The following is a 17,563-nucleotide window of genomic DNA, read 5'->3' as shown; positions in this document are numbered from 1 at the left end:
ATAAATCAAAAAGAGTAAGATACAATATTCATATTTGCGAAAAATACTTCAAAAGTCATATTTGTCATTCATAATGCATCATTCAAATACCAAGATCATGACAATGTTACCACTATCGTTACATGCTCATAATTATGCTGTATTACTAAAAAACAAAGTGATATATTCATGAATACTAATATACTTCTTAGATACTAATGTTGATGTCATATCATGCACTGCTCATAAATGCCAATTTCATTTATTAATGTGATCCATCATAAGCAGACATGGTCAAGTCATTTCAAAAATCATGTTTCTAAATCATGCTTAATAACTTTATGCTCGAATTTTTAAAAATAGTGAGCCATAAATCATTAATATTTTGTGCACTGTTTTAAATTTTCAAGATACCAATTTCAAGACATACACATGTAGCATATTGCATATCACATAAGCATGAAGTTTATTTTTCAAGAAACAAGGGGAAGGAAATCAGCCAAGTTAAGTGTTGTGTCATACAACATATCAAAATACATGTCAAAACAACCTTAGAACACATGAAGAGACAAACCCTAGGTCAGTTGACTGACCATTCAAATTGCTTGAGATTTATAAACCAGTCTAGGGTTGCTCTGTCAGTCAGTCGGCTGACCTCAGGGTCAGTTGGCTGACTGCTCTCTGTTTCAAAAAAAAACTGCTTCAGTCAGTCGGCTGACCTTGGAGTCAGTTAGCTAACTGTAGATTGTTCTTTTAAGCTTGTCCTTTCAGTTAATTTCTCTACTATGTAGTAAACTAAGTTCTCTTCTAATAGTTATAAATCTATCTGCTGAGAGAGGTTTAGTGAAGACATCAGCTCATTGATCATTTATATTAATGAATTCTAGAATGATGTCTTTTTTTTTTAACATGATCTCTTAGGAAGTGATGTCTTATGTCAATGTGTTTGGTTCTTAAGTGTGAAATAGGATTTTTGGATATGTTTATCGCACTCATATTATCACACTTAATTGGAATAGTTTCATATTTCAAATTGAAATCACTTAATTGTTGTTTCATGTAAAGTGTTTGTGCACAACAACTCCCGACTGCTACATATTCAGCCTCAATAGTTGACAAAGCCACGGAATTTTGTTTCTTAGAGAACCAATAAACTAGAGACCTTCCTAAGAACTGGCATGTGTCACTTGTACTTTTTCTATCTATTTTACATCCTACATAGTCCGCATCTAAATAACTGATCATTTCAAAATCGATGTCCTTATGTACCATAGTCCTAATTCCATAGTGCCTATTAAGTATTTTAAGATTCTCTTAACCGCTATTAGGTGTGATTCCTTAGGTTCTGATTGAAAATGTGCACACATACACACACTAAACATTATGTCTAGTCTATTGGCAATTAGATATAGTAAACTTCCAATCATACCTCTATAATGCTTTGTGTCTACAGGTTTTCCTTTTTTATCTTTGTCTAGGCTGATAGAAGTACTCATAGGTGTTCCTATGGATTACTGTTTTCCATATCAAATTTTTGGATCATTTCTCTTATTTATTTGGATTGACTTATAAAAGTCTCATTCTTTGCTTGTTTGATTTGAAGGCCAAGAAAATAGTTTAATTCCCCCATTATGCTCATTTCAAATTCATCTTGCATACATTTTGCAAATTCTTTACATAGATGTTCATTAATGGCACCAAAAATTATATCATCTTCGTAGATTTGAATTAAAAGTATATCATCTTCCTTAGTTTTAATGAACAAGGTACTTTCAATTTTTTCTCTTGAAAATCCCTTCTCAATTAGAAATCCACTAAGTCTTTCATACTAAGCCCTAGGAGTCTGTTTTAATCCCTACAAAGCCTTAGTTAGTCTAAATACATGGTTAGGATTTTCAATATTTTCAAAACCAGGGGGTTGTTCAACATATACCTCTTCATTAATATACCCATTCAAGAATGCACTTTTGACATCCATTTGGTATAACTTAAACTCTTTGTGGGCAGCATACGCTAAAAGCATTCTAATAGCTTCCATTCTAGTTAGAGGGGAAAATGTTTCATCATAGTCTATCCCTACTTCTTGATTATACCCCTTTGCTACAAGTCTAGCTTTGTTTCTAATGATTATACCATTTTCATTCTTTTTATTTCGAAATGCCCATTTAGTTCCTATGATAGAATGATTTTCAGGTTTGGGTACTAATTGTCATACTTTGCTTCTTTCAAATTGGTTTAATTCTTCTTGCATAACAATTATCCAAGATTCATTCTTAGGGCCTCTTCAACATCTTTAGGTTCATTTTGAGGTAAGAATGCATAGTGATTGCACAAGTTCTTTAGAGAAGATCTAGTAGTTACACCTCTAGATGGTTCACCTATGATTTGTTTTTAAGGGTGATCTTTCTTATACTTCCATTCTCTTAGTATTTCCAGATTTTCTATGAGTTCATCTTTTGGGTTTGCTTAATTTATTTCCTTTTCTACCTTGATTTCTATTTCATCATCCTTTTTGAAAATACAATCTTTTTCTTCATTTTTGACTTCTCTTGAAAAAGGATTTGATTCATCAAAATCTACGTGAATTGATTCAATTATGGTGAGTGTTCTTTTGTTATAGATCCTATAGGCCTTACTATGTGTGGAGTATCCTAGGAAAATACCTTCATCCGATTTGGCATCAAATTTTCCTAAATTGTCTTTGTTATTAAGTAAAAACACTTACATCCAAAGATATGAAAGTAATTTATGTTAGACCTTCTTCCTTTCCATAATTCATAGAGTGTTTTGTTGAGGCTTGATCTAATGGAAACCTTATTAATTACATAACAAGCTGTATTTATAGTTTCGGGCCAAAAATACTTGGGTAAGTTATTTTCATTAAGCATAGTTCTTACCATTTCTTGAAGGGTTCTATTTTTCCTTTCTACAACTCCATTTTGTTGTGGGGTTCTAGGTGCTAAAAGTTATAACTTATGCCATGTTCATTGCAAAATTTTTCAATGTCTTGATTCTTAAATTCTCTTCCTTGGTCACTTCTTAGATTTGAGACAATGTACCCTTTCTCATTTTGGAGCTTTTTATAAAGAGTGATTAATGAATTAATAGCTTCTTCTTTGTTAGCTAAGAACAATACCCATGTATATCTAGAGTAATCATCAATAATTACAAAGGCATATTGTTTTCCTCTTAAGCTTTGAGTTCTAGTAGGACCAAACAAATCTAAGTGTATGAGTTCTAGGGGTCTACTAGTTTATATATGTTTCTTCTTTTTGAAACTTTTCTTGATTTGTTTTCCTAGTTGATAGGCATCACACACTTTATCCTTGACAAATTTGGTGTTAGGCAAGCCTTTAACTAAATTCTTTTTAGAAAGCTTGGATATAAGATCCATGCAAGCATGTCCTAGCCTTCTATGCCAAAGCCAACTATTTTCACTCATGGCAACTAAGCAAGTTATATCTTGAGAGATCAAGCTATCAAGGTTTATGCAATACACATTGTTTATTCTATGTGCAGTGAATAGTGTCTTTTGATCCTTAGAATTCTGAATTATGCATTTGTCTTTCTTAAATATTATTTCAAATCCTTTGTCACTAAGTTGATTAATGCTTAATAGATTATGCTTTAGTCCATCTGCTCATCTATAGTGAGTGAAGAGTCCTTACCTATTTTACCAATTCCAATGATCTTGCCTTTTGCATTGTCACCGAAGGTTACAAATCCTCCATCCTTTTGAGTGAGAGAAGTGAACTTAGATATATCTCCCGTCATATGTCTTGAACATCTACTGTCCCAAGTAACATTTATCTTTAGATGAAGTGGTCCTAAAGCAAACTTACAAGAAAGAATTTATGTTATTACTTTTGGAACCCAAACTTTCTTAACTTTCTTTAAATCTTGTCTAATTTCAGCATTTATCTTCCATTCATTTTTTACTTTAACATACTTTTTCTTGAGTGGACAATTAAACATTATGTGACCTTTATTTTTACACATGTAGTAAGTAGTATGCTCATATATGTTTGTTGATGAAGTACATGCATAATGTTTAAATTGATTTACAAAATATCCCATAGACAAGTTTTTCCTTCTTTTGTTTGGTGTTCCATTGTAACCAATTCCTTCTTTGTTGTTTGTCATCCTTTGTTGTCCTACCATTTTTTTCGAAATTATTTTTACCTTCGGTAAAGTTGTAAATGACCTTTTCCTTTTCTTGAATTTGGTTTTTAAGATCATTTATTTCTTGCACTCTCTTGCTATCTTCATTCACTTGAGACTTAGCTAATTTTCGAGACAAATTATCTACTTTCTTATCAAGCTCTTCAATCTTTAAGTCTTTTTCTTCTTCAACAAGTTTTGAGGATTCAAGCTGATTTCTAAGTGTTTCGTTTTGTTGATTCAATTTTATGTTCCTCTTTGAGACCTTAATGAACTTATTATGCAGAGAGAATAATTCAGCTTGAAGTTCTTTAGAAGAAGGCATGCTTTCACACGAATTACTGCATGATTCTTCACACGAATCCTCAGAGAGAGAGTAGTAAGAGTTTACCTCTTTGTTGTGTGCCATGAAGAACATGTTTTCTACTTCTTGATTGCTTGACTCGCTCTCCGATTCACTCGAACTTGTGTCATCCCAAGTTGCCCTCATTGCAGGCTTCTTTTTCCTCTTTTCTTTCTTGGCTTGTGGGCAGTCCGACTTGATGTGTCCGGACTTTCTACAGTGATAGCAAGTGCGAGGTTCATTTTTTCTTTTGTATTCCCTTTTATTACTTTCGCCTTTTTCAACTTTTTATCCGTTGTATTTTCTAGTCAATTTCTTGTTTCTTTTGAAGAATTTTCCAAGTTTTTTAGTTATGAAGGCTAAATTCTTCATCTTCTAATTCTCTAGATTCATTATCTTCTTCACTTGAATGTTCTTTCAAGGCTTTAGAGCTATAGACTTCTTATTCTTATTTTCAGTGCTTCTTTCTTTCAAATTCATTTCATAGGTTAGAAGTGATCCTATGAGTTCATCTAATGAAGTTGTTTTGAGATTTCTCCCTTCCGTTATGGCTATGGCTTTTGGCTCCCAAATAGGTGGAAGTTCTCTTAGAATTTTGCAGATCATCTCATGGGTGGAATATGTTTTTCCTAAGGCACTTAGTGAGTTTATGATATGTGTAAACCTAGTGTACATGCTTGTTATAGTTTCATCGGAATTCATCTTAACAGCTTCGTATTCACTAGTTAACATATCAATTCTACTTTCCCTAGCATCTATTGTGCCTTCATATGTTACCTCTAATTTATCCCAAATTTCTTTAACTGTTTTACACGCCATTACTCTATTGAATTCATTTGCATCAAGTGCACAATATAAGGCATTTATTGCACTTGAGTTAATTTGTAGCATTTTGAAATTTGATTCGGTTAGGTCTTTTTCTTCTTTACGTATTTCTTTTCCATCTATTAGGTTAGTGGAGATCAGATTTCCATTTGTGACAACATTCTATGCCTTCCAGTCCATTGTTTAAAGGTAGATTCTCATTCGTTGCACCCAAAAGGTGTAATTTAGTCCACAAAAAAAGGGTGGTCTAGTTGAGGATTGACCCTCACCAAAGGGAGCTACTCCTATTTGTGCCATCTAGATCTTTATATAGCTACTTGTTAGGTTTTGCTATAACTATGCTCTGATACCAATTGAAACCTAAGGTGTAGTCCTAAGAGGGGGGTGAATTGAGTTATTCAAAAAATTCTTAGAGCCTTTTTAAGAGTTCTTGACCTTTTATAATCCTTTAAAGACTTCTTTTGTTCTTATTAATTAGGAAATCCACACAAGCACTAGCTTCTTCTATTCAATCCACAATCACAACATTCACAGCCAAGTGATCAACTATTCAAGCCAAACAAACACCATGCAAGTAATTAATAGTTTGCAATATTCAGCGACCCTGTATATGAATGTGCAAATTTTGTAGTTGGCTTTTGAACTGAGAATTAAAATAACATCCAAACTCTTTTTCAAGATCATAACATAAAGAGACATTCAGCTAATAGGTTTTGGGTTGTTAACCAATAAACGTACTCCCTTACGGCCTCCGTAAAATTTTGATTAACCAACGTACTCCCTTTCGGTTTCCGCAAGCCCAAGAGAAAATTAGGCGTTGGTTTATTTAGATTCCAATATGTTTTATTTTAATAATTGAACGAATTACAACATCCGTTTTGTTTATATCTTTACTGAAACTTAAAGAAAGTAAGGGAAACAGAGTGACACCACAGCTTTTACGAGGTTTGGCTTACCCTAGCCTACGTCCTTACCTTAGGTCAACCACCTAAGGATTTCACTATACCTTGTTCCTTCTGGGTGGAACAAAAACTTTACAACAATCAACCTCTTTTTCAGGAAGAGAAACCTCCCCAAGCAACAACCTATGCTTAGTCCAACGATTCAACAATACCTTGAACCGTCAAAGATCTAGTAGTAAGGAATGGATATTTGCGTACAAAAACACTCTCAAACACAGAGCAAGTTGTACAAGTTAAATCTCAAATCATACTTTAAAATCAAAACTAAATAGAAAATATGAAGCTCAAGGCTTAGAAGTCATCAATGGTTCTTTAAAGATTTTAGATGCAACTCAGAACCAAACCCTTGTTTTCAATCCAACAATTTCATAGAATTTTCCCCCAGCAAAAAGGTGTGAGCAAGAATGAGCTTTAGGAGAGTTTTAGCATAGAAATCGTGTATTGCTTCAGTGTTTTTTTCATTTAGCAAGGGAGGTATTTATAGACTTTTTTTAAAGAAAAGTTCCCTCATTTAACATAAAGCATTTAGGTAACTTTTCAAAAGATATTAATTCATATAATTAATTTTGAAAATATTCCCGTAAGTTTGAATTTCAAAAATTTCCTGCAGAGTCAGTTGGCTGACCCACTCGACTAGGTCAGTTTTTTGTACTAGTCAGTCGACTGGACAAGCGGGTTTGTCTCTCAAAAATTTATTTTGAAAAATTATCAGTCGATTAGGCATTTTTAGTTCATTGAGTCAGTCGATTAGACAGTTAACTTTGCTGAAGGTTTCCTGTCAATCGGCTGATAGAACCATGTTCAAATATGGTCCGTCGATTGGGTACTGTCAGTCAGTTGGGTATTTTTAGTTCAACGAGTCAGTCGGCTGGGCAGTCCTCTCTTTTCAAATATTTTCTAATTTTTTATTTCTTTAAAATCTAGTTTACTTGAAAAACTTTACTACAACTTTTCAAAAACATTTTCAAGAGTTTTTCAAGTGCTGGTCTCTAAGACTTTGTATCTTTAAGGAGTTTCGCATATCTAAATAGTGATGACTTAAAATACTTACAAATATTCTTCAAACCATGATTTCCTGAATCACAAAGTCTTGCAGCCTCTTGAGGTTCACTTTTTACTTCAAGATCTACTTGACCTCTAAGCTTTTCATTTATCGTTCATTGCTTCAATATACTGAGAAGCTTTCACTTGGTTGACATTGTTCTTTAGCTTACTTCCATGTTAACTGTGAATGTCCTTATACTTAGACTTGAAATAAAATCACTCAATAACATATTTTAAAACATCTTTCATTTTGTTGTCATCAAAACAACATTGAAAAGCCCAGTTAAGCCAACAGAGAGAAAGAGAAGGAGAAAAGAGTTGAAAGGGTGAAGCTTTGGTTGATAGCAAGAAGGGAAGCAGAACGGGAAGAGAAGGGAGAGGAAGAAGGAGAGGAGAAGAGGAACAAGGTAAAAGAGAATGAGGGAGCTGGTGCGGCCAAGAGGAGAAAATAAAATATATAAAGGAGAAAGGGGGAAGAGACCTACCCCCGCCAAGAGGGATCCGACCCGGCTGCATGGCCAAGTCACATCAAGTTTTTTTTATTATATTTTTTTTTCTTTTCTTCTTTTTGTTTTTGCTTCTTGTTTCCTTCTTTTTATTTTCCTGCGAACAAGGCCAAAATAGACCATCCTAGAGTCTGTATCTCTCAAAGCTCGAAACACAAAAGTCGTAGATAATCTTCTCATCTTTCTCCAAAATTTCAAATCGTCTCGATCGGAGCTCGGATGGAAAAGTAATGCATGAATTATGAACTGATGCTGGTTTTAACTCTAATAATTTTCCTGCAGTAAAAAAAAATGCCAAAAATTCATAAATTGCTCAATAAAACCAATAGATTATAAATAAGACACAATGTTAAAATATTTAGAGTAATTAGGTATTTAATTAAAAATATAAGCTCCAATGCACAAATCAAAACACCTAATTATGCAGTTTAAGCACGTAATCATTAACCCTAATTACCGCTGTTAATTTTTGGCAACCCAAGAGTTTCGGTCACCTGATCCATAGGGTCAGTCGCCTGAATAAACATATAGGGAAAAATTTAATTTTCATGTTTGCATGCTCGAGGAAAGGTTTGGGTAGTTGAGCAAAGGCGATTTTCGAAACGCTCAAGGTTTGGTCACCCGGTTCATAGTTCGGTCTACCGAACTTCACATTTAAGTCGCCCAGGCTATTTTTGAGCTAAAAGTTTGGGCGCTCGTGACAATGGGAAATGTTAACTTTAAGGTTCAGTCGACCGTGGACATTTTGTTCAATTTCAATTTGGTCGCCGGAGCCTAAATCAACATGTTGACTTCTTACTAGTTTGGTCGACCAAGGCATTTATAACTTCCCAGGTTCGGTCGACAGAAATTTTTTCAAAGTAGTTTTAGATCCAGATTTTGATTAAAAGTTTCCCTTGTTTATAAAGGTATGGCCTTTTAGTACAAAGGATTTTTCAAGAAATATTTGGGAACCTAAACTCAATCTAAGGTCTAAGCTTTTAAATTAAGCCCAAAAATTTGTCGTCGGTTGACCAAAGTCAGGTTTGGTTCCCTACGGTCAATCTATTGTCTTTTGAGCATTAAATCCAATCATGCATGAGATGCAGTTATTATAGACCAAATAATGAAAAAAAATGCATTATACAAAATGTTAACTTTTTTAATCCGATCTTTGTTTTAATACTGACAAAGCACCTATATCTTATGTGTGTCTAAGTATGTGGACATGTCTAAATTTTAGCACATATAAGATCAAGGGATTTGGAAGCCAGAAGAAAAACTAAGATCATATGTATCTGACGAATTCCATGAACGAGCAAAGAAGAAGAAGAAGAAAACTATTTAAATTGTAAATACATTTTTATTTTGACTTGGTCTGTAATATAATGCATGACATGCATGATGTGGATAAAAAGTTCAGACAATCGTAGACACCCTAGGGAACAACACTTTTCACAAAAAACTCTTTTCTTAAATTAACTAATTGGTTAGGGTCAAAGATTAAGGATAAAACGAAGTTTACAAAAACTTCGGTTGATCTATGCCAGATTTTTTGGCTTTATTCAAAAGCTTCGATCGTAGGGAACCAAACAAGAACTATAGCTGACCTTAGGGGAAAATTTGAAATTTCACTTGCCTCAATCGACCGACAATCGCAAGGTCATTTGACCTCGGTCGACAAACTAAGAAGTTGACCAAAGTCAAAGCTTCGATCGACTGAACCCTTAATAGTACTAATGCCTCGGTCGACCGAACCGACCAGAAGTCAACATATTGACTTCGCTCGGTCAATCATTTTGAAATGAACATGTCTTCCACGGTCAACCGAACTCACACGTGTCTGACCCTCAGCTACTTGGTCGACCAAACCTAGTAGTTCAAATTGGCCTTGGTCAACCGAACCCAGAGGAATTGTCAACTGAACCTTGCCTTGGTCGACCGAACCTCAAACGATTCAAAATCGCCTTTATACGATCGACCATATCTCTAGTTCAAAATGGCCATGGTCGATCGAACTCAGCAATATGGTCAACCAAAACCTCTCAGGTTGAACATTTTTAACTGCACTAAAACAATGTTAATTTTATTTAACCTTCATTAATCTTTTCTAAAAAGACTCATATGTCCCTCAACGATTATATTTTTGTGTATGTCTATATATACTAGTTTATTTGGAAAGATTAATGATGGATTAGCAAATAACATTAGCCAAAACTCTCTGAATTTCCAAACCCTTATGTTCTCATATACAAGCCAAAAATTCATCTTTTACTCATCCTACTTGGTAAATCTTTTGGTAAGAGTATTATTGAGATTGTTTATATTAGCTCACACTCTCATTGTATTTGTTTGATCTTGATTTTATTGAGAGTGGGCTTGAGAGTTCCCTTGTGATTTAATTCATAAGTCTTCAGTGGGAATACTCTCTAGAGCTTGTGAGTCTTACATTATTGTTGCAAGTATTCAAATACTTGTTTTTGTGTGCTTTTGTACAATCTTTTTCAAACTAGCTTGATTTCAAATATCTCCTATACTTTATACTTGATATTTATTCTAGAGATATTTGAGTGTGCATTTGAGATCGTTGAGGTTATTGCTTGTGATTGATATACACATTTTAACTCAAAGACATATTCATACCACTCTCACACATAAATTGTTATTGTTGCATACAACTGAGAGTTGGCATTTAGGTTTCACTGAGCTTATACTTTCATATCATACGGAAGTGCAATTTGTAATTGTGTTGAACATATTGTAGTACAAATCTATTTGTGTTAGAAGCACCTTTACTTGTACGAAAAAGTTTATTTGATTGTAATCCAGGCATGGCCTAAGGTGGGAATTCTCTGCCCCATAAGGAGAGTGTGTAAAGGTTGAGGTCAGTCCTGATATTTGACCTGGTTGTATACGGTGCCGCTCCACCTATTAAGTGAGCAATAGTGGAATCCTCAAGCTTGCGAGCTAGAGGCGGGGACGTAGGCAGTATTGGCCGAACCCCGATATCATATCATGTGTTGATCTCTTCCTTGTGCACTTTATTTTCTATGCTTTGAATTCAATTCATGTATGTCTAATTATTTATTGTCTTGATTGTTCTCACATACATGCTTTGAATACTGTGAGTATTGGAATCCATTTAGAAAGATCCTAAGTTGTAAAATACTGCTAATATTTAGTTAAACCTAGGAAGAAGTTTAAAATTCCAATTCACCCCCGTCTTGGGAATACACCAATTCCAACACAAAATAAATAATAAATCTTCTTCTTCTTTACTCTTCTAAAACTTCATAGAATATGCTAGGAATATGTGCGCTTTACACCCTTTCTGGCTTCCATTTTATTGCCTTATGTGTGTGTTTGAATTAAAGACCTTTTCAAGTACTGAGTGCACACATAAGTAACTTACAGTTTGCCATTATCAAAATTAGGGATTGGACTAAAAAAGTCAACAATCTATTTACCTAATTTAGGGATAAAGGTTTATGCATTCAAGGTGGTTGCTATAGTAATCCATCATAGATTTGTTGCTACCTTGCAATGGTGACGCTAGTGACGTTAGTGTTAGTTTGTTATGGATGAGGTGTATTATGCCTTATGGTGGTTGGGCAAGCAATTTGATGCGAATTCCCACAAAAATAACGAGATTCGACAACAACAAGGAACCCAAGATCGTTCTACGTTCAGAATTGAATGGTAGACCTCGACCCGTTGTTTACGACAAACAAGAACCTTGGTATATAGGACCTCAACCCATTGTTTAGTACGAAACAAGAACCTCGGTATAAGGAAGACGCCACAAACAGTGGTGGAAAATCGTTTGATAAGTCATTGGTGAACGTCACGGGAAATCCCAATAAGTTCGAATAATTCTTCAAAGAACCGTAGAGAAAATACTCTCACAATTTTACTCAATTCAATATGATGCTTTGTTCTTACAATAAGAATGCTTTTATAGGCATAGCCTAGGAGACAAAGCATTAGACACTTCAAACCACTCTCAACAACCCTCAACAACTTACTAAGACTTCTTGCAAGATTACAAATTAGACTCAACAACTTACCAAGACTTCTTGTAAAATTACAAATTAATATAACACAAAATTCAAAGGTAGGCTCAACAACTCAACAACTTACTAAGATCATGCAAGCAAACAAGTTGTCTTGCATAATTATAACACAAAAGTCAAAGAGTCAAATCCTATATTTGAATAGCACACCATACTTAAGTTCCATCAAAAAACTTGGATAAAGTTTTGTAAACCTTCATATTTCTTTGGGTCAAGCTTGGAGTGGCCCGTTTTTTTAATAAGCCCAAATATCTTGAATCAGCCCATGAATTGCTTCTTTGATCCGTTTTTTGAATAAGCCCAAATATTTTGAATCGGCGCATGAATTGCTTCTTTGATCTTCTTGGGTTTTGCTATAGTAATAGGCCCAACTAGAACATGCAATTGGATCCTTTAACGATGCTCATTGATTCTCATCATTAGCCTTAGCCAGATTCTTCTAGAGCTTCAATCATGTTGATGAACCTTGGTTGCTCATGTGGATCATGCTCAATGGGCCTCCATGAATTTGCTTGAGTCCATGCCTCTTGAATCAGTCCGTTGAGTGCAGCTTTAAATTTCCTTGCTCGTGCTCTCGTACCGGCCCAATTGGCACTTGAACAAGTTCCTTTGTTGTTGTGCTATGATTTGCATCATTCCCCTTCTCTTGAAAAGGATTTGCCCTCAAATCATCACCTACATCAAAAAGACTCAAATCAGTAACATTAAAAGTGGTACTTACATTGTACTCACCAGTTAAATCTAACTTGTAAGCGTTGTCATTGATGCGCTCTAGGACTTGGAAAGGTCCATCTCCTTTTGGGAGCAACTTGGAACGTCTTTGCGCCGAAAATTTGTCTTTTCTCATATGTAATCAAACCCAATCACTGGGTTCAAAAAGTAGCTTGTGACCCCCCTTGTTGGCTTGTTTTGCATACTGCTGCGTTCGTCGCTAAATATTGAGTCGTGCTTTCTCATGAATCTTCTTGACAAAGTCAGCTTTCTTTTTGCCATCTAAATTAACATGCTCAGTCGAAGGTAAAGGAGATAAATCCAATGGAGTTAAAGGATTAAATCCATACACAATTTCAAATGGTGAAAATTTAGTAGCAGAATGAACAGATCTATTATAAGCAAACTCAACACGTGGTAAACATTCTTCCCATGTTTTGATGTTCTTTTTAATGATTGCCCTCAATAAAGTAGACAAAGTCCTATTCACTACTTCAGTTTGACCATCAGTTTGTGGATTACAAGTAGTAGAAAACAATAGCTTAGTACCTAGCTTACACCACAAAGTCTTCCAAAAATTAGCTCAACTTAGCATCTCTATCCGAAACAATCGTTCTAGGCATGCCATGTACAATCTCTCCAAAGAACAAATTAGCAACATGCGAGGCATCATCCATTTTGTGACACGGAATAAAGTGTGCCATCTTAGAAAATCTATCCACAACCACAAAAATTGAATCTCTCCCACGTTTAGTCCTAGGCTATCCTAACACAAAGTCCATTGAAGTATCAATCCAAGGCTCACTAGGAATTGGTAAAGGGGTATACAAACCATTGGACCTCACTCTGGATTTGGCTTGCCTACATGTGACACATCTACCACGAATTCTCTCAACATCTCTTTTCATGTGAGGCCAATAGAAGTGTTCCTGCAAAACGGCTAAAGTCTTTGCAACTCCAAAATGCCCATTAATCCCCCACCATGAGATACCTGCACTAACAACTCCCTCAAGGAACAATTTGGTATGCATAACTTATTCTCTCGAAACAGGAATCCATCAAGCCTAAAGAACTTACCACAAGTGGTTTTCTCACAAGCCCGGTATGCTTCACAGAATTCGTGGTCATCAGCATATAAGTTTTTAATATGCTCAAAACCAAGCAATTTTGCATCAAGTGTGGAGAGCAATGCATACCTGCGAGAAAGTGCATCGGCGACCACATTCTCCTTGCCTTGCTTGTACCGGATGACGTATGGAAACGTCTCAATGAACTCCACCCAGCGCGTATGCCTTTTGTTTAGCTTGTGTTGTCCCTTCAAGTGTTTCAAGGACTCATGATCAGTGTGAATCAAAAATTCCTTAGGCCATAGGTAGTGTTGTCATGTCTCTAAAGCTCGAACCAATGCATACAACTCCTTATCATAGTTGGGTAGTTTAAGGCTGTCTGGCTTAGTTTCTCGCTGAAGTAAGCAACTGGTCGTCCTTCCTACATAAGAACTGCTCCTATGCCAATACCTGAAGTATCACATTCAATCTCAAACATTTTTGAAAAGTTAGGTAAAGACAATAAGGGGGTGTTGGTTAGCTTCTGTTTGATTAATTGGAACGCCTTCTCTTGTTCTTCTCCCCATCTAAATCCAACGTTCTTCTTGATCACTTCAGTAAGTGGTGCGGCTATGCTACTAAAGTCCTTCACGAACCGCCGGTAAAAACTAGCAAGTCCATGAAAACTATGAACATTACCTACACTTGTGGGACTCGGCCACTCTTGGATTGCACGTACCTTCTCTTCATCAACTTGTATACCTTGTGCACTAACAACAAATCCCAGAATTATAAGCTTATCGGTGTAAAAAGTACACTTCGTCAGATTAGCAAACAACTTTTCTTTCCTAAGGACATCTAAAACATATTTCAAATGTACTACATGTCTTTCCGCATTTTTGCTATAAATGAGTATATCATCAAAGTACAAAACTACAAATCTACCTATAAATGCATGCAAAACATGATTCATAAGTCTCATAAAGGTGCTCAGAGCATTAGCCAATCCAAAAGGCATGACTAACCATTCATACAAACCATACTTTGTTTTAAAGGCAGTTTTCCATTCATCTCCTTCTTTTATTCTAATCTAATGATAACCACTCTTTAAATCAATCTTAGAAAATACACAAGAACCATGCAGTTCATCTAACATATCATCTAAGCGAGGAATAGGATGACGATACTTTACCGTTATGTTGTTGATGGCTCGGCAATCAACACACATTCTCCACGTCCCATCCTTCTTAGGTACCAGTAAGACCGGAACAGCGCATGGACTCATGCTCTCCCTCACGTGCCCTTTTTCCAACAACTCACTTATCTACCCTTGAAGCTCCTTTGTCTCCTCAGGATTGCTCCTATAGGCTAGTCGGTTTGGAATTGTCGCACCAGGAACAAAATCAATTTGATGTTCAATCCCTCGGATTGGAGGTAACCCATGTGGTGTTTCCTCGGGAAAGACATCCTCATACTCCTACAAAAGTGAAACAACAGAACTAGGCAAAGCAAAGTCAAGTTCGTTAGTATTTAGACATGCCTCTTTGTACAAAAGTATAATCATCGGCTGATTTGAAAACATTGCTCACTTAATTTCACTCTCTTTTGCATAGAAATTATTTTGTTTTCTCTCTGATTTTCTCTCAATGGTTGAATTTTGATTTTCCTTTTCTCCCTCTTTTTTCTCAGCCTCTCTCTGATTTTCACTCCTTCTCTTTTGTTCACTCTCTTTTTGCAATCTCACTTGATCCTCATATACTTGCTGCGGACTCAATGGTACAAGAGTGATTGATCATTGATTAAGTACAAAGGAGTATTTGTTCGTAAAGCCATCATGCTTCATACGCCTATCAAATTGCCATGGACGCCCTAGCAATAAGTGTCCAACTTGCATTGGTACTACATCACACAACACTTCATCTTCGTATTTACCTATTCGAAATGCGACTAACACCTGCTTGTTCACTCTTATCTCACCACTATCATTTAACCATTGCAACTTGTACGGTCTAGGGTGCTTCAACACGAGTAGTCCCAATTTTTCCACCATAATTGTGCTTGCAACATTAGTACAACTGCCACCGTCAATAATCACACTACATACCTTGTCTTTGACATAGCACCTAGTGTGAAAGGTGTTCTCCCGCTGCACTTCATCAACTCCTTTTTCTTGCAAGCTCAATGCTCTCCTTGCCACCAATGTCAATGCATCAGGCGCTAAATATTCCTCCTCGGAAATGTCCTTCAATGGTGGCAAGTCGTCATCGTCGGAATCCTCATTGTCGGTCATAATTTCACCATTGTCTTGCAACACCATGACCTGCTTGTTTGGACATTGACTTGCTATGTGTCCCCTGCCTTGACACTTTAAACATTTAATGTCACGATTCCTAGAGGTAGAATTGTCAATTTTACCTTGGGGAACGTGGTGGGTGTTCGTGGATTTGGGCTCGGCTTTGGACGTTTGTGACTTGTCCATATGCTTGCTATAACTCGGTTTCCAAGAGGTAGAACTAGGGTTATGGGCTGCACGAGACACACCCCCCTTCTTGAGTTGTTGCTCCACTTTGATGGCCATGTGCACCATGTCTTCTAACTCCACATAAGGCTGCATGTCTACCTTTTCTTGGATTTCCCGGTTTAATCCAAATAAAAACCTAGCCACTGTAGCTTCTCGGTCTTCCTCTACATTAGCCCGGATCATAGAAATCTCCATCTCCTTGTAGTAATCCTTTACACTGTAGCTTCCCTGCCTAAGACCTTGTAGCTTTTTGTACAACTCTCGGTAGTGGTAACTTGGAATGAACCGCTTTCTCATCACTATTTTCATCTCCTTCCATGTCTCTATTGGTCGTTCTCTATTCCGCCTCCTGTTTATAACAAGCTGATCCCACCAAGTAATAGCATAGTCAGAAAATTCAATCACAACTAATTTTACCTTCTTTGTTTCAGAATAGTTATGGCAGTCAAATACAAAATCCAGCTTCTTCTCCCACTCAAGGTATGCTTCAGGGTCAGATCTACCTTGAAATGATGGAATCTTCATCTTAATACTACCCAAGTTGTTATCTTCCCAGTTCCTAGCTTCTCTAAACCGCCCTCCATATCTCCTATTACTAACAATAGAATTCCAATCCTCTTCTTCATCAAAACCCAACTCGTAAGGCTCTTCATCTTCAACCCTCACTCCCCTCGGTTGAACTCTTTCCCTTCTATGCATATTAAGGGCGTTTTGTGGCTACTTCTCATGTGTATTCTCCATTTGATCTATCCGTTCGTGAACCTACTCCAGTTCCAATCTCATCACACGCCTCATCTCACTCATCATGGCCTCCATAAACACTTTCGGATCAGCTAGTTCTGTAGCATTTTCGGCAACGCTCTTAGCACTGTTGTGAGACATGATTGCTGCAGGGCAAAGTTAGAAAGCAAAAAGAAAAAAAAATTACAAAAAAAAAAAAGAAAAAAAAAAGCCACGTATTTTATGCTCTTGAAAATCTAATCAGTCGTGTTCCTTGTATTCCTACCATTTGAAATTCCTTGAAGAGTTCTTGGTGATTCGTTGCTGGAAATTTTGAAGTATTGTTTAGTTTCAAAAGAACTGGAAGAGAATTATCGAGTGAAAATAGGCAAGAGTGGTGAGAACATTAGAGAGTTAAAAGGCCACGTATTTTTTGAGTGAAACACGAGTGTAGAGTGATTCACCTTTCTTGAGTGTAAACACGTAAGGGAGAGAATTGTGAGGTCCTTTTCTTTTTTTCTTTTTTTTTTTTCTTTTTGCTTTCTAACTTTCGCATCATTTGGTATTAGAGGTGAATCACTCAATTCTCTCCCTTATGTGTTTACACTTAAGAAAGGTGAATCACTCTACACATGTGTTTCACTCAAAAAATACGTGGCCTTTTAACTCTCTAATGTTCTCACCACTCTTGCC

General features: G+C 36.1%; 1 pseudogene; it reads right to left on the bottom strand.

Moving 5' to 3' along the window:
- Positions 1-12,404: 12,404 nt before the first annotated feature.
- Positions 12,405-16,849, bottom strand: LOC131166689 (uncharacterized; annotated as a pseudogene).
- Between the last annotated feature and the right edge of the window lie 714 nt (positions 16,850-17,563).

This window comes from Malania oleifera, chromosome 10 (assembly GCF_029873635.1).
Source record: "Malania oleifera isolate guangnan ecotype guangnan chromosome 10, ASM2987363v1, whole genome shotgun sequence".
Taxonomy (NCBI): Eukaryota; Viridiplantae; Streptophyta; class Magnoliopsida; order Santalales; family Ximeniaceae; genus Malania; species Malania oleifera.
This window is presented reverse-complemented; position numbering and strand designations above follow the sequence as displayed.